Source organism: Oreochromis niloticus, unplaced genomic scaffold (genome assembly GCF_001858045.2).
Source record: "Oreochromis niloticus isolate F11D_XX unplaced genomic scaffold, O_niloticus_UMD_NMBU tig00001817_pilon, whole genome shotgun sequence".
In the NCBI taxonomy this organism is placed as follows: domain Eukaryota; kingdom Metazoa; phylum Chordata; class Actinopteri; order Cichliformes; family Cichlidae; genus Oreochromis; species Oreochromis niloticus.
The window spans coordinates 4159-25056 of NW_020327476.1; the positions used below are offsets into that span (position 1 = coordinate 4159).

Here is a 20898-nt window from a genome sequence, read left to right on the forward strand (position 1 = left end):
ATTTCATATAAAAAATTAGGCCTGAAATTATTTTTCATTTAAACATTTAGATCTTTTTTTCAATTAAATACCCATGAGACAATAAGTTCATCAAACTATGACACCCACTAATACATTACTGTCAATAGTAAATGTGAATTTATCGATAATGAATTTCTCTTCAATAGAAACATTAACATAGGAAAAAGAAAGAAAAGTCTGATTAATTTTTGGTACTTTGACAGTCTTTATATTGCCAGCAAGTTAAATGGCTAGAACTTGTGTCTTGCCCTATATTGTATTGCATTGTACATATTATAAAGGTAGTAAAAAAAACCAAAAAATTCAATACTTACGTTTTATGAACTTTAAGAACAGTAAGAGCCGTGTGTGTCCCTCGAAGTATCTTTGAAAGATCAAGAAAGATGAAAAACCTTCCCGCCGGTGTTGAAGTTACAACTTGTGACGTAATCTGTTGTCACCCGCCCTGATTGGCTAACTACGATTGTTGTGTTTCGTGATTGGACTTCCTTGTGTTGATTTTACGTTTGCTTCAGTGTTTTTTTTTTGTTTGTTTGTTATTGTTTTCTGGGTGAACTCGTCTAATTTTAATTATGGAATTATCATTACTATTTTATAAGTCTCAAACGTAAATTTAAGGTTTATAAATCAGGGCTTTGGAGTTGACGTCACGCCGCGTTGCATTGTGGGAGCATGCCAGCATTTTTGCAGGCCACGAATCAAAACGGACACTCGTTTGGAAGGAAGATTGCTACGAACCGTACTTAAAAGCAGCTCAAAAGAAAAAGAACTTTATAGAATCAAATTGTGTCGGATACGAAGACACGGTACTTGCAAAAAAATAGCGTGCATTAGAAATGTGGACCCGTATGAAATAACGGCAGTGGAGCAGAAACCCGAAGACCAACCGGTATTGACGTAGCCTGATATATTTCGTACCTGTGGGTCAGCGCATAAACGGCGTACCGGTTTCGCAATTATAAATCTCTGGAGGCGCACATCCGATTAACCAATGGTTGGGTACAAGATTTGGCTATTTTTAGACTCCACGTTGTGAATACGTCCTCATTCAAACAAAGGTAAGTCAGTTTGAGTACTGCCAGTAAAATGCATTTGATTTCCCTCCGAACATTCAGATTAGTGCAAGCATAAATTCATCCCTGAGGGAAATTGAAGTGGAACATGTGGAGGCTCTGTTAGATGGATAACATAGTGAGTCCAGTCCAGAAAATGCACTAATTAATTCGTATTTATTATAAATAATTCTAATTACACGTCTTGCTTGCGTGTTTGTGTGTTGTGTAACTAAAATACATTTAGTTTAGTTTTATACATTGATTAATGACCTGCAGTCTTTGATCGTCACTTAAGTCGAACTTATGTGTTCTCTTATAAATCATACACAAAATGCCACATTAAAAAAAAAAAGGTTTTATTATCATTTTGACACTTGAATTAAATGTATTTCCAGAAATAACTTTTGATACTTAGGGTAATTGAATATCAGTAACTTGTATTTAAGTGCTATTTTTTAAAATTACATTTTAATAAAGGTATGCTATTTGGGTACTCTGTAGGACACTGAAAAGGTCAGAGAAATTATACTCTGAGAGACTTGGTAAACAATGCATGCATGGTGGTCAATTCAGTTCAGTGTTGCTGTTTGTCTACTTGTAAAAAGATGAGTTCACAGAATTATAAATGACTCTGACTAACTCCAGCTTCATTTTGAGTGCCACAGGCCTCTGCCTCTGAATTATTGTCTAGCCATTGTCAGTGTGTGTAAGACTGCCTCTCTATGTGCTTTAGTGCAGACAGAGCTTCGGGACCCTGTTGTCCTTATTCTGATCGGTGTTGGTGTGTAGCTGACAATGCGTTGTCTAAGCTTTGCTTTGCTCTTTCAAACAGCGCATTAATCAGAACTGAAGCTGCAGGTTGTCTCTTCACACCTACACCGAGACAGAGTAACAGTGGGACAAACCCAAAGAGCACTAAGTGCTGAGATTCATATTCAGGCCTGACCCTTTAATGTTCTTTTCTAACCTGCAATAAATAATATGTTATATGCTTGTTTGATAAGTATTTTTGTTATTGCTTTTTTTTAGGGGTTGGAACCAGCTATTAAAATGGTCATCACCAGACCAAGGCTCAATCGAGTCATGGAAGGAGGAATCAGGTGAGATAGTAATCTACTGTTATATACAATATTAGTGTACAACAGTAAGGTAACATGCTCCAAGCACAATAGACAGTGCGATGTTTAAATATAATTAAATATAACATTCTATAGCAGCTATTCACAAAAGTAAAGACAAACAAACATAAACAGTAAAACTTGTAAACAGACCAAAAACTGTCAGACTTGACAATCCAGTTAAAAGTGATTTAAGTGATGAGTAAAGTGCTCTGAATTTAAGTGCTCAGGTGCAAAACTATTTGTGCGGGGTAGTTTTTAAGTGTATATATTGTTGTTGTTATTATTATTATTGATATTATTATTATTGTCATTATTGCACAGATGACTTTCACAGTGCCTCATTTTACCCTCATATTATTATGTGAGGCATTTAACAGAAATAAACTGCACAACGACTTGGCTGGTGACCCACTTCACATCTCCTTGCTAAACACTGGAGAATCATGCAAAGACTTTGATGTAACAGATTGACCTATAACAGCAACCGTGGGCATCAGTGATGAGAAGACCTGTGTTGAGACAGCATTGGTGAGTGTGCTTTCTTACCAGCAGCCCAAATTAGCCACAACATCTGTAAACATTTACTAAGATCCTCCTCTTTACCTGCCACTGCTACTCAGTGAGTACAGGCTGGACCCCACAGAGTGTGTGCATGTCTGCAGTGAGGATGAACTCTTCCACCTTGAAAGTACAGACGACATGGCAAATAAGATTGAGACAGCAACAGGAGAACAGGCAGCTGACCAGGAATGGCATCAGCTCCACAGGCCAAGATTACATCTTCATATTTAAGAGGTTTGTTATATAAAGGGCGTGAAACTGTGCAGAGAGAATCCTCAAAGGAACGTGACAGACTGCAGATGTGAGCACAGGGACAGACATGGAGTTTAACGCAGCTGGAGAAAACTGCAAATTGAAAAACTAACGATAGGCCTCATGGCCTCGTTGTCCACCCTGACGCTCCCTGGCTTGGTTCCTCACCAGATGGGTTGATCTTTGATCCATCTGCACTGCCACCGTTTGGACTGCTTGAGATAAGGTGTCTTTATGTGAGGAATTATGTTCACTTCAGATACCTTCAACTAAGAATGGCACCCTGTCTCTCTGTAAAAGTCAGTTGTACCGATTATGTTGACACAAAGTTAACAGCAACATCAGAGAGAGCGTGGACTGGTGTTACTTTCGTGTTCACACGCTGATGCACTTCTCTCTTACAGTTTTTTCTGAATGCTTAAACCCTAACTGTGATTCTTATAGCACAATTTCTAAAACTATTAATACTTATAGCAAAACCATTCGCTGAGTTTGCAAAATTAAAAGCACAAACACTGCTTTGCACTCAGTTTGCCATTTTGTAACACACACTTTGCAAACCTGTAGCTACAATCCACTGCACAGCACTCTTTTTGCAGAACTGTAAACACAACTCACTGCTTTACACTCAATTTCCAAAGGATCAACACACTCCTAGTAAAACTATACACATTTATGGCCATTATTTACACTATTTTGCCAACTGTCTGGCACACTTTCACATGTGAAAACTTTTTTAGATAATTAGTTCACTTTGCAATCAGCCTAAGCACTATAATACAGGTAAGCTCTGTGTGTGGAGTACAATGGAGGGAGCAGGAAGAGTGAGAAGTAGAGGCTGAGGAAGAGGACGTGGAGGTGAAGAAGTAGGACGAAGAGGACAACAAGGACAAGGAGGAGCAAGAGGAGGACGAGGAGGGGGGAGAGGAAGGGTAAGAAGAGTAAGAAATAGAATTGCTGATGACATCAGAGCTACAATAGTGGACCATGTAATCAACCATGGAGTGACCCTGAGGGAAGCTGGCATAAACCGGTCCGTGGCACAAAAAAGGTTGGGGACCGCTGGACTAGAGGACATTTCATTTGATGTAGACGGAATTTTGTGGCCAGATCCAAAGAGATGACACAATGTAGACTGATTTCTTTTGTTTCCTCAGTAAAATTACTATTTCGTTTTGACTTGAAAATAAACACTTGTGTTTGTTTTGATGTGTGTGAATAAACACCAGTACTTGAAGTTTGGATCCCTCTATGATTACGGATGTATGACAAAAGTATGAGCTCAAACTGACATAGCCTACCTTGTGCACAGAGAAAGCAAAAGCCAGATGTGTTTTGTATTCATACCATCAGTGTATAGTTGGCGCATTGTGTGCTTAGTAGATGATGGCTTGTGTGTACTGTTTGATACGAAAACACCATTTTTACGAAGGTGTGAAGAGTTAATCTAGCTGTGTTCGCTTTTGCAAGAGAACTACAATGTTTTGATAATTGGGTGACAGGTTTTCTTATTTGTGTGTAGAGTTTTGCAAAAATAGCCAATAGTTACAAAAAATGTGCTTAAGCAATCAGAAAAAACTGTAAAAAGAATTTGATTTCTATTGTGTGGTCTTAAAAGGGAACAGATGATTGAAAGATGCCAAGTTAAATGTTTAGTATGTTGGTCACACCACACACATGCACTCTCCAGTTTCTTCTTCTCATCTAATGCAATCTTAATGGTAAATCAACAGAGTGCTTGGTTGCATAATTAGCTGTGCATATATTGAAATAAATGTAGGTTTTCCTTATTCTTGGCAGGAAAAACATATATTCAAGTGCAAATCAGTGCAGTTCATAAATATGATTATGTAAACATTATCAAAAGAGCCAAAGCATAGTTCACAATATTTACATTTGAGGGGCTAATCACTAAAATCTGAATTTCATTAAAACCATTTTTTACATTTACTTGTTAAAAGTTGTTGTTTGTTATCAATAATTAGAGTTCTAATCATTTACATCATATATAATCTACTTGAACCAATATAAAATTATTTACTATGAAAATAGTGCAGTTACAAGCACGGGTCAGAGCGGTGCCGCTTTTTAAAACATTTTGTTGAATTCAATCAGTGGAATAAATACAAGACTATAGCTGCTGCAGAGGTCTCGTAGCTTTAGTATATGAGGTGCCCTATCTACCAGATGAGCAATCTAAATGCCAAGTGAACTGTGCAACTTCACTGACAGTGAAATCTTTAGCCAAAGTTTTAACCAGGGGTTTGTTTTGATAATACTTAAGAAGCAGACGTGTCACTGCCATCACTGTTCAGAGGGATAATGGTGTCAAATACTTTGTTCGCCTTGATGTTTCTAATTGCTCTCTCCACATGTATCATTAGACGTGAAATCTTCTAAGTGAATAGTGTGTGGTAATAAATCTTATCATTCGATTCAGGGTAGTGTGGGATTTGTACTGTGAAAACATTTTAATCTCAGTATTCAGACATGGGTGTCAGAACACTGAAAATACACTTGGAATCATGGTTCCAATCATCTCAGGAGAAAATGCATATCCCAATTGCATTGAGTAAGGTGCACCAATTTCATGATGATGATTTTTTTTTTTTTTTTAAAGAAAATAAATGTGTTGACATGGTTTTTCTGCCAATTTTTCACAGTTGAGCAACAAGTAGTTTTGAGGTAACGTCATCTTGTTCTGTTTATTTAAAAAAAAATTCAGTTTTGTGTCATAACTGTCATAAATGTTCACTAAGTTATGACATTTTTAACTAGATATATTTTTTTGCTATGATATAGAATTTGTGCTAAGTTATTATATTTCTGCTGAGTCACACTGTTTTCCAAAGTTGTCACTTTTCTGCTAAATTATAGTATTTCTGCTACAATGTTATAGTATTGTATACCAAGTTATACTGTTAAACCATTTCTTCCAAATTGTTATGTTTGTGCTAAATATTAACATTTCAGCTGAATTACAATACTTCTTCTATATTATACTATTTCTTAGTATTACAATATTTCGGCCAAGTTGCATTTCAGCTAAGTTTTTAAATTTGTACTAAGTTGTTATGCTTCTGCAAAATGATTAAAAGTTCAACTACTTTTCAAATACTTATTTCAGCTTCTTCAGCTGTTTTCAGCAGACAGCTTCAGCTTTACAGCATCCACACTGCATTTTCGCAGGAAATGCAAATTTTTCTAGTTGTGTGGATGCTTTATGCATCCACACTATTGAGTTCCTGTTTCTCTTTATTCTTTATACTTTATTATTCTAGTTGCCACTTTTTGTACGTTTTTTGGCACTTAACTACTTTAACAATTTTCAGCCGATTTTCACCGTTCAAATTTTAAACTATTCTGCTATTTCTGCTAATGATGGCTATGACTTTTGGTATTTTATGCTATTATACTTTTTAAAATATTAAGCTTTTTATGCTTTAATTTGTCCCATTGAAATGAATGGGAAACTTCCACAATTCTGCTAAAACTTGCTTGTTTTTGAAACTTAACTACATTCTCATACTTTCGCCTAGAACAACCATTCAAACTTTAAAATGTTCACAAATTATTGGGCTATTCATTAATGATTCAGCTTTTTCATATCTGTTACCGTTTTCATCTTATCCCTCTTTAAGTTTTGAGTTTCATTTTTGTGATTTTTCAGAAAATACATGCGTTGTTATGGTTGCTATGCACTTGGCTTCCAGTGTGCCACTGTAGGTTTCGTAGTCTTCTCTTCATGTCCGAACAACTTCTTGCTACTTGCTCAATTTTCACTCAACTTCCACAAATTATACATCAAAACGTAGGTATTTTTGCTGGCTTTCAGAAAATGTCACCATCATTGTTGTGAGATTCATAGAATTTTGGCAAATCTCCTCAGACCAACACAAAGTCGGAAAACTCTCCATAGAAAGTCAATGGAGAGTTTGTTCAAAATCATCGCTTGATTTCTGTAATGAGAGGCATATTCGAATCGTCATATCTCCTTAACGAAGCGAAGTTAAAACATGAGGCTTGTCCCGTATATCTTCAGACACTCCTGACACTCACAATTCAAGAATTTTTTTCTCACCTATTACCGTTCTGAAATGAGTTAGACTTGTTTGAGCGTAGGAAATTCGTCCTTCGCTCAAATTTCTTCAGATTTCGAACTCTGGAAATGAACCACTTTTTTCTCTCGTCATATCTTTTTTTTGGATTTCCACAAAGACCTGAAAATTTCCATGACTGTTCACCAAAGCCTGCTGTCTCTTACGGTGAAAGAATGATATCGATACTCCAAATAGATTTAGAGTTAGAAAGCGTTGTTTGAGGGCAAGTCAAGGCAGTTTTCGCTTGCCTCTACTCAGTTATGGTGCATTACAAGTCAAATATCTTTAATAATTCATATTTTAATGATAAATTGTCAACACTTTAAGATTCCCCCATCTCTTCTGAACAAAACGGTGTAAGAATGACCGTTCTAGCCCCTACGGTTAGGAAATTATAGCCATTTGTTTGAGGGGAATCCTCACTATGAGAAATAAACTGCAAAAATCCTTTCTGTCTCTATGCTGCGTGTGTAAAAGCCTGCACTTGGTGCACCAGTTTTGGCGGGAAAAAGTACACAGCCTCTCTGATTGGTGGATTCAAATTCAGCAGCTCCAGGCTGCTTGACTGACCTAGGGACATACAGGAAACACAGTATGCACAGCCACTGTTGTTCACTTGCTGCTGCTGCTGTGTGTGTGTGTGTGTGTGTGTGTGTGTGTGTGTGTGTGTGTGTGAGAGACCCTTTTTATGGCAGCATGTCATTGTAGGATTCAAACTGATTATATTTAGACTGGTTGACTCGATTACATCCTGTGTGTGTCTCTCTCTGTGCATTTGTGTTTCCATTTGTGTCCATAATTGTAATTGTGTGTATCTGCTGGCTGTTATTTCTTTCTTTTCTTTTTTTGTCATTTTTTACCTTTCAACAAGCACATTTGAGCAACCCTTACCATCAGCATTTTTTCAGCTGTCCATTTTGCTTTTTCAATTTTTCTATTTAAGTTATTACTATTCTGTTAAATCATACTATTTCTGCTATTTTATAAGATTTATGCTAATTATAGTATTTCTGCTTAATAATAGTATTTCTGCTGAATTATAGGATTTCTACCAAATCATAGTATTTCTGCTACTTTTTGGTATTGGTGATAAATACAGTATTTCTGCTAAAACATAGAATTTCTGCTATTTTATAGGATTTGTGCTAAATGTAGTATTTCTGCCAAATACTATGATTTCTTCCAAATCATAGTATTTCTGCTAAATTATTATGTTTCTCTTAAGTCACAATTTTTTTGCTAAGATGTGATGCTACTGCTCCATGTCTGAAATACATTACAGAAAGCCCATGTCTCTGTCGGTGTGAGCAAGGGATGCAGCTGCACTGACAGGGACAACTACATAGCCTGATGAAGCAGACAGAAGTGACAGCTCTGATTGGTGGATTCAAATTGAGCAGATCCAGGCTTTTGACTCTCATAGATACAGCTGAAAATATAAAGCTGAAAAAAAAAAACCCTGAAAAAGCCGATGTCAGTGTTTGAAGTTTTTTAACTTCTAATAACTTTACAGAAGTGTGTGTGTGTGTGTGTGTGTGTGTGTGTGTGTGTGTGTGTGTCTTTGTCTGTGCTTGTGTGACTCAATTTTTATTCGTTGGTGACCAGCATCCATTAGTGTATTCAACTTGACCAGATTCAGACTGATTGACTGGCATAGAAACACACAGGACACGTTTGTTTGTCCCTGTGTGCCCTTGTGTGTGTATGTTTGTATGTATGCCTGTGTTTATGCTTGCATCCATGTTTTTGCACATTGTTTTCTGAATATGGGTTATTTATCACTGTGTGTGTTTGTCCCTATTTGTAAACATTGCTAGGCATCTCATTTTTGCCTTAGCTTTGTGTATCTGCTGGCAGTTCCTCTGTAACATTTCTAATGTTTCTGAGAAGTTTTCACAGTTGAACAACAACTAATTTTTTGAGGAAACTTCAGCTTTTTGAAGCTGGCTGTTTTGCATTTCCAATATTTCCGCTAAAGTATTACTTTTCTGCTAAATTATTACTTTTCTGCTAAATTATACTATTTCAGCTCCTATGTTGCATTTCTACTACGTGTTACTATTATACTACTGTATATTAAGTTATACTCTTACACCATTTCTTCCTGGTTTTTAGGTTTGCGCTACATATTAACATTTCTGCTGTATTACAACACTTCTGCAATGTTGTACTACTTCTTCCAAGTTACTATGTTTCTGCTGAGTTACAATATTTCTGTAACTAAAATAAATTTTAGCAGGCCTCAACCCACCATGCATGTTAACCAGGTAAAATAAATATTTATGTAGATATTTTGCAAATATTTATTATTCATTTTTTAGGAGCATAGTGCTTTTTCCAATTCAGGTGAAGGCCCTTTATGCGCTGAAAGCCCAAAGGTGATATAAGGATCAGTTTTTGTTTGATACATGGACAATTCAAGTTCAGCTTTTCAATTCATTTAAGAGAGACCTTCAACTGGATGTTTTTACTTTTTGTTATTTTTAAGAGTTCAAAATGTGTCCATTACATAAATAAAATTTCATTTACTTTGTAGCATTTCATGGATTTCATAAGCAACACAGTATAGTTGTTTATACAGAGCATAAAGGTAAAAAACAATGTGTGAAGTGTTATCTTCATTTCAGATGTCAAAAAGTATTTGTGGCTCCCAGTGTTTTCTTTTTCGTGCAAATCGGGTCCAAATGGCTCTTTGGGTCTTAAATGTTGCTGACCCCTGGTTTAGATGGTTGTCTTTAAACCTTCACTGAAGAGTCTTGTTGGAGAAAGCCACACCTTTACCTCACTGCAGCAGGGGTGAACAAGTGGGTGCAAGTCTATTTAGGTTAGAATCCATATGATTATAACCAATATGTATTAGAATAAAATAAATAAATGTGCAATGAACATGTCAGGAGTCACTGTTGAAAACCCTCATGGCAGTGGGGTTAAAGTACCTCCTGAACCTCTGATTCCTGCAGTGCAGCGAGGCGAGCCTCTGCAGCTCCTACTGTCCTGTGAGGATGCTTAGGTGAACATCAACACCAGCCCCTTGGTTTTGTTGTTCAGGAGAAGACTGTTCTTATTACTCCAGCCAGTTAAATAAATATATCATAATACAGTACATTTTAACATAATGACCTTATATTTATTCATGACTTTTAACCATAATTTCAAATTAAAATAATCATGTTTGAAATATTTATTCAACTTATAGAATTAAATCTCTGCTAGTTGTTTTCTGTTCCAAAAATATCTAGTTTAATACTATTTAAATTTACATATATTTTTGTAAATTACACAAAATTGGCATGGCGGAGTTTCCCACTACCCGTGAATGCCTCTTATTTTATGTCTCTGGCTGACTCCTGAATCTCCTCCCACTCTCTGCTTGATCCCTGCCGGTAAGCGCTGCTTCTCTGTCTCTCTTTTCTGAAATAAAATGTCTATAAGCTGTTTGAGTGATTTACCGAGTTGTTGTTAGTGACTTATAAAGCCAGTCGAAGTATAAGTCATATTAAAGTAACACAATGGCTGCTTTGTTAGTGAAACGTTGTAATTTTAGTATTTAAAAGGAGTGTTTGGTAAGCTAGCCCTAACAACCAAGTGCTAACGCCTAGCCTAGCTCCTATAGGCCAGTGCAAAATGTATTTGGTTCATTTGATTGTTTAATACAGTTATTGTGTTGTATTTGGTTCATTCGGTGTGTTAGTGTTTCTGAGTCTCTTAGGGAAGCTGAAGTTAGTTCTCCTCTTCACAAATCAGTCAGTTAAAACGGCCTCATTCTATAGGTTGTAAGGTAATAAGCCGCCATCTTAGAACCACTGATAAGCTGCTGAAGCAGCAGGGTCGGTAACTTCAAAGGAGCCATTTTACCGCCTCTGACAGAAGGCCGGGAGAAAAAGAGTCACGTGCCTGTGCCGGTGTGTCTGTGTTGTGGGTTAATTAACAGAAGGGAGAGAGAGAGTGAGGATAAAACACATAATATAAGAATAATAACATTTCTTAACAAGAAGAAGTTTTTTTTTAATTAATCAATTTTAGTTTTTTAGTTAAATTTTAAGAACTGTTTAACAAACACTAGTTTGTGCAGACTGGTTTGTTTTTAAGTAAAACCTACACCTGCAGCTCTGTTTAATTTTCACAAAGTGAGAAGTTAATAAAATATAAAAAGGCCACCTTCAAATAAATAAAATGCTGCAGTGCGCCATTAATATTATTAATATGATATGTACATATTTAAAACAACAGCATATTAAATGATACTAAATGATACTGTGTGCAGGTGATAATATTTTAGGAAGCAGAATTTGAATGCAGACCAACTGAAATGTTGAAGCCTACAAATATATCATCCAAGCTTTCATTTATGATTGTTCATGCTTTTAAATTAAACTTTATCAATTTGATAAAGTGTGCAGTGCTAGGTGTAGCAAATCATTGCTTATTAAATCTGTGTTATCTAATAGCACCAAACTAATAGAGCTATCACATAACTGAGAAACTTGTGTGGCTTATTACAAATGGATGAAACCACATTTTACCTTAATGAAGACAGTAATCTTTAATAAGGTGTAGAAAAAAGAGGTGAGTTGTTTGTTGCTGTGGTAAACAAAGAAGTGTACTGAATCTTTTGGACTACACAGATTGATGTAGTATTGATTGTGATGCTGATCTGAGTTGTCTCATTCTGTATTTTTGTGCTTTGTCTTTTGTTACACAGAGTGAACGAGATCTTTGGTTTTGCCTTTGCTGGTAAGTAAACAGTGATTGTAACTGAAGCAGTATGAACCTGGCATTGCGTAGCACATTTGACGACTTACATACAATAGTTTGACCTTTTGTGATATGTTTCCATTTACTGATTGGCAAACACACAGGATTTGTGACCTGTAGCAGCAAAGCCCCCACACAGGACCCCTCTGACTCTCCCTGAAAATGTCCCTGAAGTTTAATAGCCCATTTATGTATGATTTAAATTTCTTATGGCTTATCAAATCTAAACATAACTAAATGTCAGATGTCTTTATACAGTTGTTCATTTTCTCCTTATGTTTGTGGATTTAAGTAGCAGACAAAACAATTAAAGTGTTTTAGGGGAGTCAGTATAAGTGGTTGCTCAAACACTTAAGAGCTGCACAGGTATTGATTTATATTGTCTCTCAAATTCTGATGTATTACATTAAAGTCACAACATTGTAGAAGTATTTTGCCTGACTCGGTATAAGTAATAGCTTTAACAGTAATAAAAACGAAGAGAACCAGAGGTGTGAGTGGACATTGTTAGGTAAATTACAGCCAGTGTGTCTAATTAGTTTATTACTTATTTAGTGAATATAATGTGTTTTAAAATTAGATAGAAAAGTTGCCAAAAGGTACACTGCAAAAATTCATAAATATTCCTAGCAACGGGTACAATGAAATGACTTTTTAGTGTAATATTTTAAGACATTTAATTTTAATTACAAAACATGGTGCACCTCTGCTATTGTAACATGTTAATATTTAAATGTATTTTAAGATTTACATATTCATGTCAGACATGATGAGGTTTTCTGTTGCTTCTGATTTATATAATTACTTTGTATCTAACATTTTTAAAAGTTTTGGTTTTTCACACTTTATTAGCACTGACCTGTTGTAGAAAATGTTGGAGCCACAAGGCTTCTGTGTAGGAAATATTTGGTATATCCTGCACTTGTGCCAATTGATGGCTATTCTTTGCATTTCTGTAGTAATGAATGCTTTTATTACACATGCCATGTGAGACGCTGCAGTTCATTTATCTCCTCTTTACACTACAGTAAGCTCATAAAGCCTTAAAGTAATTGAGGATTTTACTAGTTAATTTGTGTCACAGTAAATTGGATTGTGTGTGAAGAGGCTCAACAGTCTGAATCATCAAACAGTGATCTGATGAATTGTTTCCTTTCTCTAGACTGCTGATCTGATCGTCTCAAGTCTGGTAAGTAAAGGTTTGTCTGATGTGCAGTGCTGGGAAATGTTTCTCATTATAGGAGATTCAGTTTAGTGCTGTGAGTCAGCACAGCTATTGGCAATCATCAAATAATAGAAAAGTCTATGAAAACATTTCCAGACTTACAAATCTCTCTTATCATCATACTACATTTTTAATTAGGCCCTAATATCGGCCATGCTAAGTTTATTGTAGATTTAGCGGGGTGTGTATTAAACATGCCCCATATTTGACTGAAATATGTAGAAACTGCTGTATAGGAGTCATCTGTCTCCAATTTTTCATTTTGCCAAAAGTCATACTGAGTAAATTATTTTTTACTTTTATGTTAACGGCTCCCCAGACATTATGATATAGTGTTGTACCAGGTAAGTACACACAGAATCGGGAATTTGAGACCTTTGGGCATTTAGGAACATGTGATGTGTTATAAGTTTGAGTTGAGTGCATGTGAAGTGTTTAAACCAGGTGGTCTGAAACTGTCTGCTCTGACTTCATTGTGTGGGTTTAGCTTGACCATATAATGTTTACAGTAAGTTACTGTAGCACCACATCTTGGTTTACAGACTCTGTTTGTTTTTATTGTGTTAATAGAATGCAAAAATGTCCTTAGAAATGTTCCACCACCATATGTTAAACATTTTCATTCAGTTGAATCTAATAATGTACTGTACAACTCTTCAGTGTGTAATGATATATATGTTCTGTATTTTTCGGACTGTAAGGTGCACTAAATTCTAAGGCACATTAAGTCAAACAAAACAGATAAGTCAAACTTTATTCAACTCATTTACAATAACTCTCAAAATTGTTCAGTTGTAAGACATAAAATACAGAACAATTCACTCACTTTTCAGGATTTGTGTATTGATGAATGTGGATTGATCAGTTTGAAATCTGCTTCATAAGCATGGCTCTCAACAGGTGCCAGGCCTTATACACACACACCATATTATGTTGAAGCACAGTACGAATTACTCTACGAGGGTGCTGACTATGGTAGCCATGCTCCGACAATACATCAAGTGGTGCTGCTTTGTAGCTTACCAAAGTCATACTAAAACATTTGACAGATGCCGTGAGTGCCGTGTACCACATAGAATTGGTTTGAAATCAGTAAACACAACCATACATAAGGTGCACTGTCTATTTTTGAGAAAATTAAAGGCTTTTAAATGTGCCTTATAGTCTGAAAAATACAGTAAAGCCAGGTTTATTGGAAGTGTGTCTAATTCCACTTTCTTTCTGTCTTACAGGTGACCTGCTGCAGAAAACCCTCTCCCTCTATCATTAACAAGCAATTCAGTCTGTCCTATCACTCTCCCTCTCCCTGCTCCATCTTTTTTGACAAGCCATTCTATCTTCTATCATTTCTCCGCCATGAGCTCTATCTAAGTTGACAAGCTTGAACCTGAGTTGAAACGCAATCCTGTGACTTGAAATCAAGTTTTACCAGAATCTAAGTTTTTGGAATTGAAGTTACCAGAACTTCGTCAATCTGTTTTCAGAATTCTGAGAGATCTCCGCTCTCACTGCTCCATCTTTCCTGTCGTTAAACTCTCTCACATCCAGTCATTTTGCTGGAAATTACAAGTAAAAAGTTGAATATACAGTAATAGAATTACAGTACAGTAGAACTCACTGTAGAAACTACTTACAGAGCCCTACATTTGTCATTTTAATTTTTACATTACACTTTGGAATTAACACTGATAGTTTGGCTTACGGGTGCTATTACTTTGATAAATTATATAAAATACACACCTTTTTCAAGGTTTATTTGTAATAAGATAATCTGGTTATTTTGTAATACATACATTCAGACTTATATTCACATAAATAATAAATTGGATCCAAATATATTTTTCAAGTCTGTTTCATTGGCTATAACATTTGACTACAAGTTTATACTATTATTATTTAAGGGCAAACCCTTTTTGTCACTCAGTGTAAGTATTCAGTTACAGTTGTCATCTAGAGGCTGCCCTGAGAACCCAGACTTCCTGTTTCCTGACTGCTGCAGAACGTCCAGCTGAAGAATCCCCATAGCCTGTCATCTGATCACCACACCATCACAGCTCCTTATATTTGCTTTAAATTTTAAATATCTGAAAGATTTACACAAAGTCTACTTAAAAGCTAAGAGTTTAATTATAGCCTGTTGATTGTTGAGATTTATTCTGCATATTACTTTACAGAAGTATAGACCAATTTGTTATCCAGTCTGGTTAAAAAAAATAGAAGTAATAATATACAGTTTTTGAAAAAGGTACAATAAAACAGACCAAAGTGTTTTCAAAGAACTTTAAATAAGTTAAACTAAATATTGAGTTTGTATTTAAGTGAGCCTTTTACATCAATTCTGATAAAGCTCTGATTTAAGAGAAAGTTGAGGAATCAGTTTTTCAGTGTTTACAGGTTGAGTTTTGTTTACATTTGTGTATAAATACATATAAGGTCCAGTTTGTACTTGCACAAAATGCCAAGAAAAAGTCAAAGGTCACAGTCCCAGAAGCTTAGATGGCAAAAGCAGAAAGAACAGGTAAATGTTTCTCAGAGCGGTGAGGAGGTAAAGGTGTCTGTTACAAGTATTCCCAGTCCAGAAGTGCAGAGCAGCGTTCAGACAGCCGCAGTGTCTTATGCAGATGTGGTAAAGAGAGGTGTTCCCTCAGCATGTGTGCCAGATGCTAAAGTACAGCAGGTAATCCAGACTGAACCCCAGGTAACTGTGCAAACGCAGCATGATGGAGAAGCTCCAGGACCGTCTCATGTACAGGTTACAAACAGTGAAAGTCGTCCACGAGTGAGTAGCATCTGTGCGTCCCGAAGCCAGGCCGCTGCTAAGTATGGAAAGTACAGGAATCAGCAATGCATGGCGAACAGTTTGGTTTTCCTGTCATTCTTACACGAGGATGAATTCATTACCAGAGCAGATCTTAACCGTGTGTTGGACAGAGGCCATGCCGTGTATTCAGATGCCAGAAAGAGGTTTGTGAACAGCGTGTTTCTCGCCTGTGATGAGCTTCCCACAGTGGTCACCAGCCGCAGACACGAGTATCAAGTGGACATGTCTCAGTTTGCTCATTATGGCACATTTGATGGTACAAATCATCTTCCGAGCCTTGAACAGGGACTACAGTGTTTGGCTTCAGCGGTTCGCTATGCTTTGCTAGTCATGGGAGGAACCGTCATTGCAGTTTGCAGGCTGACTTCAGGTGAATACGCATATTTTGACCCTCACCCACGTAAGTCTACAGGAATGCCATTGTCGCTAGCTGTAAGTGGTGGAACTGCAGTTATGTTAAAATTCACACGTCTTAACGACATGATTGACAGGATCAAACGCTTGTACCGAATGTTTAGCATCGCGCCATCCTGCACTTATGAGCTACAGCCTGTCGAGTTTCACAGTGAAAACCCTGCTGACCAAAGAGATGCTGATGAAAACAGACAAACAGCTACAACTGTTCCAGCACCAGTTTTAAATGAACCTGAATTTGAAACCCCAAAATCCACTGAGCAGACACAGAAAACTGTGACCGACACTTTAGCCACTGAAGTGATGTCATCCAGAGTGGATTATTCAAATGAGCCAGCTGCTGAGCTGAACAATCGTCCTTATGATTATTTAGAAATAGAAACCCCTGCATCTTCTGTAAGAGACACTCAGGTAACAAAAGAATCTGTTCCTCAGAATGATTTAAACACTGCCTCCTGTTTGACTGAGACAACAGAGGAACTCTCACATAAACTGTTGAAGCTTAATAAACAGCAAAGGAGAAAGATTAGGAGACGATTATTGGTCCAAGAAAATCTTCCACAGAGAAAGGAAAATCAGAAAAAGAAAGAAAGACAGACGTACACTTTTGATGAAAGCTTTAAGGCAAAGAAAAAAGATTCTAGTAGAAAGTCTCATGATTCTGATCACAGTAAGAAAAAGAGTGTGTACAAAAATAATCTGTATAAACTCAATGCTACATATAGAGAGAAACAGAGAGAACATTTTAGAAAAATCTATAGAGATAGTGCTAAAATTAGAGAGAGAAAAAGAGAACGTGTCATAAGGATGTATAAAGAAGATTCGTTATTCCGAGAAAAGCAGAAGGAGCGTATAACAAGAACATATAGAGAATCTCCCATTTTCCGAGAAAAGCAGAAGGAACGTATGAGAAAAACATATAAAGAATCTTATAGACAATCTCCTATGTTCAAAGAACAGCAGAAGGAACGTATAAGAAGAATATACAGAACTTGTGCTGGATTCAGAGAGAAACATAAAGCTTACATGAGGTCATATGTATATAATCTATATAAAGAAAGTGAAGAATTTAAACAGAAAAAACGATCTTACATGATTAAACGTTATGGAGAAGAGAGACAATTTCAGCAGAAACACAAGGACAATATGAGAGAACGAATGAGAGTAAAATATTGGAACGGTTTTTCTTTTAGACAGATGCATAATATCAGATGTGCAATGAACATAAAAAGAAAATATCGTCAGATGCATCGACCAGCTGAAAGTTTACAGTGTCAGTCAGATAACACTTTAATGAATGAGGCCATATCTCGTTTCAGATCAAACATTAAATCAGCACCGTCTTATGTTTGTACTGTTTGTCTAAAAGCTTCTTTTCCTAATCAGGTGAAAATCTGCAAAAGAAACAATTACTCAAAACACGAAACTGTAGCTCAGCAGTGTCTAACTGGTAAATTTGTTCATGTGTGTGATGAAGCATGTAATGATCACTGCAGCTTTCCTGTTGAGAGAAAAACGGAGTATATCTGTCACACGTGTCACAGTTCCCTCAAAAGTGGACGCATGCCAAGGCTTGCTGCTGTTAACGGTTTAGAATTGCAGGATATTCCAGCTGAACTCTGTGATCTCAACATTCTGGAGAGACATCTGATTGCCAAATGCATACCATTTGCAAAGATTATTCCACTTCCAAAGGGCAGACAAAGACTCATACGTGGTAATGTGGTGTGTGTACCATCTGAAGTCCAACAAACAGTTGACTGTTTACCGAGGCTCAGAAGCCAATCACAGATAATGAGGATCAAGCTGAAAAGACGACTGTGCTACAAAGGCCATCAGCTGTTCCAGACTGTCACCTGGTCTAAACTCATTCAAGCCCTGCGTAAACTGAAACAAATTCATCCGCAGTACACAGATATTGTTATCAGAGATGATGCATTGCTTTGTGATCCAACGTTACCTGATGATGACAGCAGTGATGAAGCCAGCATGGGAAGTGATGATTATGATGAAGCAGATTTAATGGAAATTGACAACTATGAAAAAGATGCCCTTTTGTGCGAAAGTGAGTCTGAAAGTGAACAAGCTATTAATATGCAATCCTGTGATGAACAACCACAGGAACAAAATCCAGATGAACCAGAAAGTGATTTGAACAATGGAGGTTTTGCTCTAGAAAGTTGTCTGCAGCCTGTAGACATTTCAGAAGAGATTCTCTGTTTCACTGATAACACATATTGTGTGGCTCCTGCAGAAAGAAACAATCCTGTTAGCTTCTTCAGAACTCCTCATTTGGAAGCCATGGCATTTCCTGTGCAGTTTCCTACTGGTCAGAATACACTGGATGAAAAGAGATGTCTTAAACTCACACCAAGTGCTTACTTCAAGTCAAGGCTTTTCAACATTGATGCAAGATTTGCTAAAGACACAAATTACCTGTTTTTCTCACAGTTTGTCACTGAAATACACTTGGCTAATTCCAGCATGACAATACAGTTAAGGAAAGGTAAAACTATGACCAAAGATGGACGCAAAATCACATCAGGAATGTTACAAAGTAAGACAGAAGTAGAGAAGCTGGTAAGAAATAAAGATGCAATCAGATTTATGCAGCCACTCAGAGGAACTCCAGCTTACTGGCAGAAAACTACCAGAGATCTATTCAGTATGGTTCGTCAAATAGGAACACCTCAGTTCTTTGTCACTTTCTCTGCTGCTGAGATGAGATGGCCTGAAGTGATTCAAGCTATAAAGAGACAACAAGGTGAAGAGGTTGATTTTGAAGCCCTGGACTGGTCAGAAAAGTGTGAAATTCTAAGATCAAATCCAGTAACCACCATGCGAATGTTTGATAAACGTGTTGAGGCTTTGTTCAGAGATTTGCTTTTTTCTCCTGCACAGCCCTTGGTGAAATCATTGATTACTTTTACAGAGTTGAGTTCCAGCACAGAGGTAGTCCGCATATACACATGTTGCTGTGGATTCGAGAAAAGGTAGAAGTAGATGTGGATGATGACCAAACTGTCTGTGACTTTGTGGACAGATACATCTCAGCTCAACTTCCTGATCCAGAAAAACAACCTGAACTGCACAAAAAAGTCGCTGAACTACAAAAGCACAGCAAAAACCACACAAAGACATGCTTTAAGAGTGTAAACTCTGGTTGTAGATTTGGGTTTCCAAAACCGCCATCCACAAGAACAATGATTGTGAGACAGGATGAGGATTCAGACACTGAAGCTGCAAAAGCCAAACTCAGACCTTTGTTGAACCTGCTGAAGGAACCTGAAGCTGCTTCTCTCACCATAGAGCAGATTCTGTCACGATGCAACTTGACAATGAATGAGTATGAGCAATGCCTCCAAGACATAAACAAGAAAACAGCACTGATTCTGAAACGTGACCCAAAGGACTGTTGGATCAACAATTACAACCCACACCTGCTTGAAGCCTGGAACTCTAATTTAGATGTCTCGTTAATATTGAATGCCTATTCTTGTATAGAATACCTCTGTAAATATATAACGAAGAAAGAATCTGGCCTCTCTGAATACCTGAAGACAGTTATTGACAACTCTGATAAGAACACGGTCAATGAATGTGATGAAATGAGAGCTGTGATGCAGGCTTATTCAAAAAAGAGAGAAATCAGTGCACAGGAGTGTGTGACTCGAGTCTGTGGCCTAAAAATGAAAAATGTTCCCGCAGTGTTGTATTTGTACCAACAGATGATAACCCAGTAAAAATGAGTCGCCCGATGAGCTACCTGGAATCCACAACACACGACAGTTGTAATATTTGGATGACAAGTTTGAGTGATAAATACAAATGCAGACCTGAGACACCAGAATATGAGGAAATGTCACTGGCTGATTTTGCTGCCTTGTGCCGGTTGGTGAGTGGTCCAAATGAAGGAAAAGATGTGCTTCCTCTTCTAAACCAGCTTGGATTTGTACAAAGGCGAAAGAATGATAAACCAGCTATAATCAGGTATTACCACTGTTCACAGGAAAAAGATCCTGAGCAATATTATGGACGACTGTTGAGACTTTACCTTCCACACAATCAGAGCAGGAACTGAAACCACAAGGGTTCCAAACCTATCAGTCCTTCTACAACTCAGGTTTTGTACGACTTCCATGTTCAGACCACAGTGAGTCTGTGAAAAGGGTTGTGAAGAGAAATAAAGACAAGTATGAGAAGAACTCTGAGGATATTGAGAGTGCACTGGAAGAGTTTGAACAAAATAGGGATGTTGTGATGATGAATGGTGTAATCTTGCTCCTGAATCTGAAGTTGTGAGGTTGCAATGTGATGAGAATCTTCCTGAGAGACATTCTGATGATGAGAACGAACAGGAGAATGTTCCCGACTACAGTCGTCAGTCTGATGCTGTAACAGAGATCAGAGCCATCAGAGAACAACCTGCAGTCGATCCAGCTGTGGTACGTGTAATGTATCAGAATCTGAACCAGAAGCAGGCCTGCGTGTTCTATGCTATAAGAGACTGGTGTATTCAGCGCGTTTGTGGTTTGAAACCCAGATCCATTTTCTTCTATATCAACGGTGGTGC

The 20898-nt window shown here is 37.1% G+C and overlaps 2 long non-coding RNA genes across 3 annotated transcripts; both read left to right on the top strand.

The window, feature by feature from the left end:
- Positions 1-943: 943 nt before the first annotated feature.
- LOC109198241 (uncharacterized) lies at positions 944-3448 on the top strand. The gene is made up of 4 exons (XR_003217630.1): positions 944-1079; positions 2106-2176; positions 2575-2725; positions 2818-3448. It is a non-coding gene; the product is annotated as an uncharacterized LOC109198241 (long non-coding RNA).
- A 7029-nt stretch (positions 3449-10477) lies between these two features.
- On the top strand, positions 10478-14508 carry LOC109198240 (uncharacterized). Of its 2 annotated transcripts, XR_002059133.2 has the most exons (4): positions 10478-10493; positions 11813-11844; positions 13028-13054; positions 14323-14508. It is a non-coding gene; the product is annotated as an uncharacterized LOC109198240 (long non-coding RNA). The 2 variants fall into 2 exon arrangements; XR_002059132.2 differs by lacking the exon at positions 10478-10493 and having other exon boundaries at positions 11402-11844.
- Positions 14509-20898: the final 6390 nt, after the last annotated feature.